This window comes from Phoenix dactylifera, chromosome 18 (genome assembly GCF_051530095.1).
Source record: "Phoenix dactylifera cultivar Ajwa chromosome 18, Ajwa_hap1_PhDact_Kaust_v1.1, whole genome shotgun sequence".
Lineage (NCBI taxonomy): Eukaryota > Viridiplantae > Streptophyta > Magnoliopsida > Arecales > Arecaceae > Phoenix > Phoenix dactylifera.
This window is the reverse complement of record NC_143207.1, coordinates 1,835,187-1,847,408: the sequence shown is the minus strand read 5'-3', so window position 1 is coordinate 1,847,408 and position 12,222 is coordinate 1,835,187.

The window sequence follows — 12,222 nt, the reverse complement described above, 5'->3', positions numbered from 1 at the left end:
AAACACACCTTAAGGATAAAATTAGTGTAGAATTATATATAAATAGGGAGAGTTTATTTGAAAAGAATTGATTTTGATCCTTGACATGCTTGCTGATGACCCAAAGATTGATTCATAGATTGATTTTGATGATCACAAAAACTTGAAGTATAGATACTAATGTTTATGTTGCAAGGAGAAAGATATTTATTTTGCAAGGAACATAGCAAGTTGGAAGAACACAAGAAGGCCTCCAAAGCTCTCAAGTTGGAAGAAAGCTACAATTTATTGGCCCAAGCTTAAAGTTCAAAGGATTCAATTTGGAAGAGTAAAATCAAAGAAAAAATTCAAAAGAATAGTCTTCGAGTCGACTCCTGAGGATTTCGAGTCGACTCCAATGTTTACCGAGTCGACTCCGGAGAAGTTCGAGTCGACTCCTAGGAGTCACAGGCAGAAAAGTCAGAGAGCAGTTTTCGGGTCTGAGATTCGAGTCGACTCCAGTGGAACGCGAGTCGACTCCGATGGTTGGTAGGTCGACTCCAAAGAAAGCAAGAGTCGACTCTCAGCGGAACACAAGGAAAAAGTCAGAGAGCATTTTTGGGACTCTGAGATTCGAGTCGACTCCTACATTGCACGAGTCGACTCCGAGACTGCGCGACCATCAACAGACAGAAGATCAAGTTACTGCCTCTGAGATTCGAGTCGACTCCCAGACAGCTCGAGTCGACTCCACGATAGCTTCACGTCAAAAGGGAGAAGACCAACTTTCAGAAACTGAGAGCCGAGTCGACTCCGAGGAAGTTCGAGTCGACTCCAAGACTGGATGAGCCAAAAGACAGAGGATCGGGAGTTCGGGCTCTGAGATTCGAGTCGACTCCCAGGACAGTCGAGTCGACTCGAGTGGATCAAATTCAAAATTGGATCCACGGACTTCAGTGGATGAGCCGACTCCGAAATTGCCAAGTCAGCTCCAGAAGTTGGCGAGTCGACTCCAGGTTAAGACGAGTCGACTCCCAGTCAAGGCATGCACTTTAATTCAAATTTGGAACAGTGGCCGAGTCATCTCCAGTAAAGCACGAGCCGACTCCTGCAACAGGCGAGTCGACTCCTGATCGCGCGAGTCGACTCCGATCCCAACGGTAACATTGTCAGGAAATGCAGACTGTGTCCAACGGCTCTTTTTCTTGTCTCTAACGGCTATATTCTTGTTTCCACGCCATCTAAAGCTATAAAAACAAGAAGAGAGCTAGGGGAGAAGGTATGGAAGTGGGAGAGATCATCTAGGAAAGAGATCTCAAAGAGATTGCAAAGGAAATCTCCCACAAGCACAAAAGGGCCATCCAAAACGAAATAGAGAGAAGAAGAGCATCCAAGTGAATCCGAAAGCTTCCTCTCCATCCGTGTGCTGCCTCGGGGATCCTCTACTTCATGCCAAATCAGAGGAGGATCAAGTAAAGAAGAAGCCGAGCTCCTCCATCTTCAAAACTCGTTTGAGGGCTTCTCTTTACTCTATTTGTTTATATTGTCATATCTGCTTGCTTAAGAAGCTTTGATTTGTTCTTATTCTTTGTTTTAATATCTTGTAACTTGATTCAATCAAGAGATTGAATCAAGGGGTTAAAGGTTTGTTGGTGAGCCAAAGGGAAAACCAACGGTGTAAGGTTTGTTGGTGAGCCAAAGGGAAAACCAACGGGATTAAGGTTTGTTGGTGAGCCGAGGGTAAAACCAACGTGTAAGGGTTTGATTGTGAACCCGGGAAAACAATCGGGGTTGGTTCTAGTCGGTGAGCCTGGAAAAACCGACCGAGTTCGTTGTGCGCTCGTAAAACAACAAGTTGGGTTGTGAGCTTGTAAAACAACCGACTGTAATCTGTAGGATTATAGTGAAATTCCCAAGAAGTCTTGGGGAGTGGATGTAGGTGCTGGGGTGCACCGAACCACTATATGTTTGCTGTGTTTGTAATGTTTTTTTGTCATTATCTAACTCACACACTTACTCACTTAGATAAATTGCTTGCTTAACTATTATCCGCGAATTCTTTAGTTGCAAGCATACTCAATCAAGTCACATTCTATACATCAAACTGTCGCTAAGTTTAACTTTCACTGCGCATATATACAACTTAGCATAATTAATCAAAAAGTGCTAGAAGTAGCTTAAAAGTTTTAAAAGACCCAATTCACCCCCCCCCTCTTGGGTTGTATCTACTGGGCAACACTTGCTCTTAATGTTTTAATACATGATGTTATGACTTAATGCATATTATGTTTTGCATGTGACGTGATGTTTTGAATTATGTGTTTTCAATATTCAAATAACAAAGATCTTTCCTAAATATAATTTGTAATGCTTCATGCCTAGATAATTTGATTGAAATATGTTGTTACCAACAACAACATCATTTTGTTTTAGTGAATATATTCTGAAAAATAAAAGAAAAGAATAATCTGAATTTGCAAATTAGGCAGAATGAATTATTTCTGAGTTATTCTTCATCTTGCCTAACATTGGTACATAATAAATTGCTCCAATTTGTACCAAAATTCAATATTAACTACAAAGATTCTGAATGTGCTATAATAGTTTTGAAATATATGTTTTCAATCTTAATGATTTAAGATAAAAACTACAATTTAAAAAAAAAATTGTGATGACTTAGTTATTTGCTCCGATATGCATCTGAAACATATTATTTTCTATCTTATAAGTGTACTAAAATTGGTCTAAGTGATGTGTTTTTCAATGATCCTGATTGCGAACAAATGTTTCTAAACATATGATGTTATTTTGATATTAAAAAGATTTATCGTGCTTCATATATACATTGCCGAAAAACTATAATTAAGAAATTAATATTTTGAATATACACTCCTGCATAATTAAATGCTTCTATCATGAAAAAGAAAAGCTATTTTTAAAAAGAGAGTTAATGAACCTAAAGCTTAAAATATTTCAACTCACTCCAATAATTCTTATAGGAAAGAAAATGTAATTACTTTTGAAAGAAATTTGAGTTTCAAAAGAATTATTTTTTGATTAATATTTTCATACATATTCAAAAAAAAGAGGAAATATAATTTATTCTTGAAATATTAAAAAGAGTGATTGCTATAAATTTTAAAAAATTCTGGATCACTCAATCTCTTTATAGAAGAAAAGAAAGTTTGAAAGAAAATGCATCTTTTGAGGGGGAGCTTTAAATACTCAATCTCTTTATTGAAAATTATCTTCAAACTCTAAACTCTCAAATGGAATGATTAATTAAGGGAGAGATCATATAGAACTTAATCGTGTAAATTCACAACTAAAGATGAGAGAAAGAATACTAAATGTAAAGTGGTATTAAACTTTGTGCTTCATTGAATATCTTTTGAAAGTTGGATTTTCATCTGTACTTAATTGGTAAATCACTTGTTTTGAAAACTAAGTGAAAAGAATTCCATTTGTCTTAGTATTGAAAATTTACTTTGGAATTTACTAATGAGCTCTTATTGGCTTGCACTTTAGTATTCCAATCATGAGCCCATTCATTTTAATTGATTTTGATGCTATGATCTTTAAAGGAGTAAAAGAAAGTCTTTAAGAGAGCTTTAAAAGAACTTTCAAAGCCCTGAATTTTATGTATCCTACATTGCATAAATTCATGTTTTGGTATCTATGCTCCAATACTTTTATATTATGAAAGAACTTTGAAGTCATTAAGAATTAAGGACTCAACATAATTTTATGTTTTTCGAGTATATAAGTTTTGATCTTTATCTGCTCTGATACTATACTCTGAAAATTAATTAGATTGCTCTCATGTTGCTATATACTTAATATATTAAAAAAAAGGTGTTGGATTTTCATTCGTGCTTTCTTTGAATATTATTCTTGATACTCCTTGAAATAACTTGAAAAAGATTCCATCTACACTTGATTTGAAAACTATCTTTGGAATCTACATTTAGAGATCACTTCTGGCTCACATCCTAAATATCTCATTCTTAAAGCCAAACTTTTCATCCTTGATTTTGATGATATCTGTTACCCCTAAAATTGTTTCAGGTTTACTCTTTCTGAAAGAAAGGTAAAAGAACTTTAAAAGAATGTTAAAATCATCAAATTTGATGTGATCTCATCATAATTTTGAAACTACCTTAATTGGCTCTGATCTATACTCATTATCTTGCCCTGACATTATTACCTTGAGTTACGTGATTCATATGCTTGCAATAATTTGACGTACATTGAATGAAATATTGCCTTGTGCTTAATGTTTCATTATTTTGCAATCTTTTTGATATTGTCAAAAAGAGAAAAAGAAATATCTGAGTATATGCTCATAATGCTTTATGTTTTGAATTGAATATAAATCAGCTAGTTTGTATTTCTTCTCTAAAACATAGTGCTTTTGGCATAGACAATGTTTCTCTTGAGTTATGATCTTTGTGATTGTCATTACAATGCTATCCATTTGATTGTTATTCATTCTTTTTGATGATAACAAAAAGGGGGAGAAAATATAAGGAAAAAACTAGAAGCAAATTCTATAAGAAAAACAGTATAGGGGAGAAAATATAATAGGGGAGAAAATATAAAAGGTATATATTATATACTTAAGGGGGAGACATGTGACAAAAAAAAATCTAAATTCTGGCACATAATCATAGAGATTTTTCTTGTCTCGATACGTGACTTGAAAGTCTTGCTTTGACACAAACTTTTGAAAATTTTGTCTTAATGAAATACAAGAGTAAGGGGGAGCAAAGCTAAAACTCATTTGGCATCCATTTGGATAGGATAGGGGGAGCTCTTGGTTCATTTATACAAACTCTAAAGACTACTTTGAAACTCTTGAACCAAAAGTACTTTATTAATGTTAAATCTAACTTTTCATATGAATGCCAATTTGCTTACACTCAATGTTTTGTAATCATTAAAAAGGGAGAGATTGAGGATGATAATGTTATTTTGATGATTAACACAACCATTGAGGCCATATCAAATTAGAAATGCAAATTAACTCGATACATCATTGATAAATGGCACACCCTTGATACACTCATGATACATTAGGATTATATGGTCAAAACCACTCTCAAGAATTGATAAACGAGATAAAATTTGTAATAGAGAATGGTAGAAAGCTTAAGAATCCATTTTGGCAAAGTTTCACGTTAAAAATACTTAAAAGGGCAATTCGGTAATTTTCACTGTTAAGGGTATGAAACTCTACTGTGTCATGCATCGTAATTTACTTGGAATATGTTTTATTGATCTTATGTGCAAGTCTAACCCTAAGATGCAGAGAATCATGATTAGAGTCGACCCCAAGATTGGTGGAGTGGACCCCGGCACGTCAAGGAACTATCTGGCACACTTCTGCAAAAATGGCACGGATGAACAGTACTTGGGTCGACCCAAGTAAAGGTTGAGTCGACCCCATCTTCAAGCCTCAAGAAAATAAGTCTCTGGAATCTCTGAGAGGGTCGACCCCAATGTAACTTGAGTCGACCCCACCTTGAGTCGACCCTAACTGAACTTGAGTCGACCCAAAAAGAGTTGAGTCGACCCAAGTGAAAAACGGGTGAAATATAAGGTTCTGTGTTTTCTGAGAAAGTCGACCCCAGTAAAAGTTGAGTCGACCCCAAGTCTGATGAACAGTGGTTTGAGTCGACCCAAGGAAAGTTTGGGTCGACCCAAGCACAGGCAGAAGCATAACGGCTAGTTGTGCAGAAGTGCTTTTTGGACTTCCAACGGCTATAAACGGCTAGTTTCTTCAATCCAATGGTCAAGAAGGTCTATTTGGAGGTTGGAGAAGTATTTAAGAGGGGGTATTCATCAGAGGAAGCAAGCTTTTGAAAATCATCAAGTCCATTCAAGAGAAAACCCTAGCAAGGCAAGCTTCATTCAATTGCTTCATTCAAGAGCCAAAAGAAAGTAGTTGAGCAGATTCCAAGAGACATTAAGAGCTCCACCAATTCTTGAAGAGTGAAGCAATCTTGACAAAGAAGAGAAGAGCCTTATTAAAGCGATAACTATATTCTAAACTCTTCTTTGTAGCTTATGATTGTTTTATTTGCTCATTTAGGAGCTTTAGATCCTTATTCTTTATTCTTGTTGTAAGGTTTGTTGGTAAGCCCGTAAAACCAACATTATAGGTTTGTTGGTGAGCCCGTAAAACCAACATTATAGGTTTGTTGGTGAGCCCGTAAAACCAACGGTGCAGGTTTGTTGGTGCGCCCGTAAAACCAACGGTGTAGGTTGTTAGTGAGCCTGCAAAACCAACATAGGTTGTTGGTAAGCCCGTAAAACTAATGTTAGGTTGTTGGTGAGCCCGCAAAACCAACGTAGGTTATTGGTGATCCCGGAAAACCAAATTGTAAAGGTTTTAGATTGTGAGCCCGAAAAACAATCTTACTGTAATATGAGGGATTATAGTAAAATTCTCAAGGGGACGCTTGGGGAGTGGACGTAGGTGCCTTGAGGTGCACCGAACCACTAGACATCGTGGTGTTTGTGTTGTGGATTCACTTGTGATTATTCTTGCATTATCTTTCATCTTTGCTATAGTTTAATTCATTGAAGTAATTTAAGAAAGCATTCACCGCACTCAACTAAGGATGTTTTTAAAGCACTAAAAATTTAGAAAAATCCAATTCACCCCCCCTCTTGGGTTGTCACCTTGGGCAACAAGGAAGCTCCCACGGAGGGACAAAGGACAAATACTAGTAGCGAGAATGGGAAAGGACTCTGGCCGAAGACAGAAGGGAGAAAGGACTTCAGAGACAAAGCACTACCTACTCTCAATCTCTCCCAAATGAATGGATGTAGAAGGCTCAAAATGGAGACGATGCATCGGTCGCAGCATTATATAGAGCCTCGAGCAACCTACATCGACATGACCATTCGAGTAGTCAGTCCAATCTCCGCTATGTCAACTAGGGGTTTAATTATGAACTGTCAGTTAGATTGCTACAAGCAAAGTATCCAATCATTATCTTAGAAATTCTGCCACTAATGATACTACTTCCAAAAAAATAGATGCCAATGCACAATGATAAATGCCATCTCTAGAAGATTTCCAAAACTAAAAAGACAATCTTGGCTAATCAGTTTCATGGCTCATCTTAGCTAGTCAACCTGATCGGAGAAAAACTACTTTCTTCTTCCAAGCCGATCAAGTCAATTCGGCCTCGAAAGTGGAGAAAAAGTGATATGCCTCAGAACCAACCATAGCCGACATGATAAACCGACCAATGGGAGTACACGATAGAGCCGCACGTTGACCACTCCAAGCTCCCCAAGTGACCAACCTAGAAGGTGCAAAGAGTCTTTCACATTTCAAACTCTCTCTCCTACTAGTAATAGCTTGGACACAATCGCGAATGGTTTCCGAACAAGCATGCTACGTGAGCAATCCATCGACCGAGAAGCACGGGTATGATTCACAAGCAAGACACATGGGTTGTTATGATAATGGCCATCACATGTGCCCAATTCTCTCGATGACAGGCTCTAGTCCTCTACTATATATTGTATTCTTGGAGACTCTCTAGATAAGTTCTCTGTTGATTCTCCTATACTATTAGTCTACCGCTCTCAGGCATCCCTTTATTATTTGAGAGTCAAGTCTGACTTAGGCATCGGAGGATCTCCCACTAGATATACTCCAATAGGCAGATTTCGTTGTCTTATTATTTTAGGTTGGATCTAGCATCAGAGCAATGGTCAGAGCGAGGCCTCTGCAATCCATTGCCACCTTGGGGACGTGCGGCATTGGAGCCATTGTCACCCAAGTACAACAACCATTAGACCACCATCATAGAGGCGTGTAGCGACCCTTACCCGTCCTTCCCGATCTAGATGAACGATGATCCGAGTACTCCAACGTCCCAGCCAACTCGGTGCCATGGTCGGGCCGATTCCCAGCGATAGTAGGTGCCATGGAAAAAGGAGCCTCTACAAAGACTAGCATTGTGGCTTCACTCTTAGAGTGCGTTTGGTTCGCGACCAGAATCGGAATTGAAATATATTAGAATGGGAATCAAAATGGCCATATCCCCCAACATGTTTAGTTCATGATCGGAATTAGAATCGGAATCAGAATTAGAATTAAATTTGAATACTAGGAAAGAATAGAGATTGAATTTTAGGAAATTAGGGCATTCTTATTCCCCCTTGGAATCAGAATGGGAATGTCACTCTCCCAACCAAATGGCTGGAATAGAGGCACTCATTTTCATTCCTATTTCAGAGTCCAACTCTCACCAACCAAATATGCCCTTAACCTCTGGCTACAATATAATCACCGCTTCCCCAAAAAATTCTGCTACTTGATCTGCATCAAAGCTGTTCTTAAAAGACCGTGTATCGCAGGACCTTTTCCTTTTACAGTGTTGAATGGTGTACTCATCCCAGGAAGAGAGGTAAGAATGTTTGAAAATGGTATAACCCCATCAGGCCTGAAATGTGCTGCTCTGCTGCTATTTCGATGGGCAGATGCTACTGCAAGCAGGCCTGGAATGTGTTACTTTATGTAATTTCTCTAAGGTTGTAGGAGGTCAGACCTGGTCTTAACAACTTTTCATCTTTTCTTCTCTTTGTTCCCTCTGTTTTCTTTTCCTTTTCTTCTGTGCGTGTGCGCACGTGCGCGTGTATGGTAATACTCCCTATATTCATTCCATTTCAAATCAATGAAATGTGAGGTGGGAATTTCCACCATTTGTTTAGAAAAGAATTATTTGCTGCGTTTGAGATAGCTGGTGGTTTTTAGGATTCAGCCGGGCATGTGACTGACCTAGGCTTGAGGTGTTCTATTCTAAGACTTCTCATTGGATATGAGGACAAATAGATTGTCTGGTTGTTCGGTTGTTGGCTGCATTTACTAGATATATTGGGGGATTTAAAAGAAGACAGTATATCGGTGTCTATAGAAGATAGTATCTCAATCGCAAAAGTATAAGTTCCAAAGGATAACTTGGCAAACATTCAAAAAAATTACTTCATAAAAAAACTTTAGAAAAAGATGGAAAAATTAGCGAAGGTAGGATTTAAATCTATTTTTTTTTTCATGGAGGATCAATTGATAATTCAATTGATGAATCAAAACTGAGGTATATAGCCTCTATTTATAAAAATGTAATAAGGTCCATCCTTGCACAATTCTATCAGATTCCTCTCCTAGTTCGAATAGGGCTAGTTTTCCAAAAATAAACTCACAATAAATATTAAAAATAACTAAAATCCTACAAGAGGTAGATCTCGACTCTTGCATCAACTTTGCCTTCTATCGCTCCATTGAATTCTTCCTAAATTGAAAAATATGTCCAGTCAAAATCTTTTCGGAAAAAAAAAATTCTATTTATTGGCCCATTTCGGGGTCCAAACAATGAAATTTCGACCCGTTTTAACCCTGTGGGGGGTTTGACCTCTGTCGTAGATCTCAAAAAACTATTCGATTTGAAAAAAACAACATCTCAATCGGGCGTCATATGATCAGATTATGGCCTCTAGAAGTTTGGCATGCAACGTAGTGTTCCGATATGGTGGATTTCGCTCATGAACCCTGTCCAACCTTACTTGTAGTGGCCAAAGTGGTCGACATTGACCTTAACTTCCGAATATGGTGCATCTCACTCTTGGACCTTATCCATCCCTACTTGTAATGGCCAAAATGGTCTATATCGAGTCTAGTGATTTTTTTGTATCATGATAGCCTTTGGCTATGCTATTTCAATAATTTGAATTCAAATTTTCACATAACAATGTCATAAATCTGATGCCATAGAATAGATATCCAATACACAATGGCTGGTTTTCCGGGTGATGGAACACCAAATTGTGAGGCACCACAAGACCTGGAGGTTGCTGTATCCACTTATCAAGTTGCCTGGGAAGTGGAGCCTACCAGTCGTTTTTGTGTCAAGAGCTTCTACACATAAAGTTCAACACTGGTAACATTCAACTTTCTAAACTCTTAAAGTGTTGTAGCATGAATGGTTTTTAGTTTGTTTGTTCATCTAGGCACTCTTCATGGATCAATTTACCTCCTAGTCCACGTAAAGATTAAAGGGACTTAGGTATTTCAAAATTTTCACTTTCTTGAAGTAATAATCAATATTTTGATAAAATTAAGCCGGGTAGACCTTGATAACAAAATCAGATTTATTACCTGCCTACAAAGCAGGCAACCATCAAATGCTCATGGGTCTTCTTAATCTTGGTCTTTGTCATTATCATTGAGATTGCTTTTTGTGATGTTTTGAAGATGCATGCACTCTGATTATGAAAATGCATACATGCATCTACTTGTATGGGCCATATATTTATAATTGAGTTGCTACTTTCAAACATATGTCTTCTGCTCGCTCTCTCTCTCTTTCTTTTCTCTCTTCCCCTCTCCTCTCTTAATATTCATCTAGTGGCTTAGTACTTAATATGGTTAAACAACTGTGCAGAAAAAATAAGTGATAAGCTAGTGATGTAATTCTTTATCCTTGTCATGATCAGAACTTGTATCCTACATGGCCATGACCTGTCCTCAAGCAAATCATCAGGAACCCAATCTTTAGATGATTTGACCAGCAGTTACTAAAAGCATTGGCTGATAGCTGGTCACAATGAGTATTGGAAGGTCAAGCATTCTGAATTTTCTAAGATTAAAATGTGCACAGCTCCAGGATACAATTTTGATTTAAGTGACAATAATTATCAATAGTGCACAGCTATATCTAAATATTCTTGTTTTATGGAGAGTTTTATCAGGTAGTGCACGGCGATATCTAAACATTGGGGTTTCATGGAGAGTTATCTTTAAAATATAATTTCTCATTCTTATGGTTCCCAAAGGTTATGCTTACATTTCCCACTCGGTTCCTGCTTGCTTCCTACTCTGCTTTTAGCCTACCACTTTATTGCTGCGTCTTTGCTCAGGCCAACACCTCCTTACAACTAAAGACTTGTCACTTGTTGATAACCGTAGATGCCAAAATGGGGTTGCTTTCGCCTGTATAAAAGATAAAAAAAAATTCAACATTGGGCAAGTAGGTTGAACAAATGACTCAAACTATCAATGAATGAACAAAGGGCTGCTTATCTTCTCTTCTTTTTTTAGACCTTAGAAACCATTTTTTGAACAAAAGGAATCTTTTTATCTTCCAATTTATAGTTCTTTGGTGTTAAGCGGGCTGAAATTGAAAGTAGGAGCAGAAAAGGTTCCTTAAAATTGTATGCTAGCACTTGCCAAGCATTGGCATGGCATGACACAGCATGTATCCATGCCGGCACAGCATTTAAATAAAGTATTATAATAAGATTAACTTCATTCCAAATCATGCCAAATTCTGAACAAGAATAGATCAAGAATTAGTTCCATATCAATTTGAAATTAAAATTTATCAATATAAGGCTGTTTAATGACATTATTTGCTTGCTTGCAGAGAATCTCATCGAAGAGGGCAAGGTGACAAAGTCTCATGCTATTGAGGTAAAACTTAACGCCAAAGCCTTTTAATTTGGGTCTAAGTAGTTTGTCTTCCTTTTGGCTTAAACCATTGATTTAATTGAGACCATGGTCATTTAGGAAGGGAACTATTTTAGTTAAATTACATTTATCCATCTAAACTATATGAATTCTTTATTTTGCAGCTGAGCAAATTGACTCTTATTTCATTGTATAAAACTGAGCCAATTGTTATTAGAAGTACTAGGCCAATTCTCTATGACTGATGAATAAGGATTAGGTGAGCCCATATTCATTTAAATTCAATTCTGTTTAAATCCATTCAGAATTTATGTTGTAGGGTTGAACTTCTTATGAATTTATAGTAAATGTAAATTCATATTATCCTTATAATTGCTTTTATTTTTCTTTGTAGTTGGAACTGAGATTGTCTTGAATAGCTTTAGATCTCTACATGGTCTTGTGGCACTTGGAGTTCTTATGAGTAAAGATTCATCCAAGATAGTAGGAAAGGATGTACTGGCTATGACTTTTGGAAACTACAGATTTACAAGGGTACACAAAAACCTTTGGTAAGATTTAATGATGGGGACATCAAAGCCCTTCATTTAAATGATGGAGCCATCAGAACCACTAGGTCACGGCGCACCAGAGATTGACGTCAATTTGAGTTGGACCCTTGAGATTAGGTCCACTCGAGTTTGCATCATTTCTATTTTATTGCATTATTAGTTGCTTTGTTATTAGTCCAGTCAATTTAGTTGGTTGCTTTAGTTAAGTCAGTTGGTTTAGCTGTT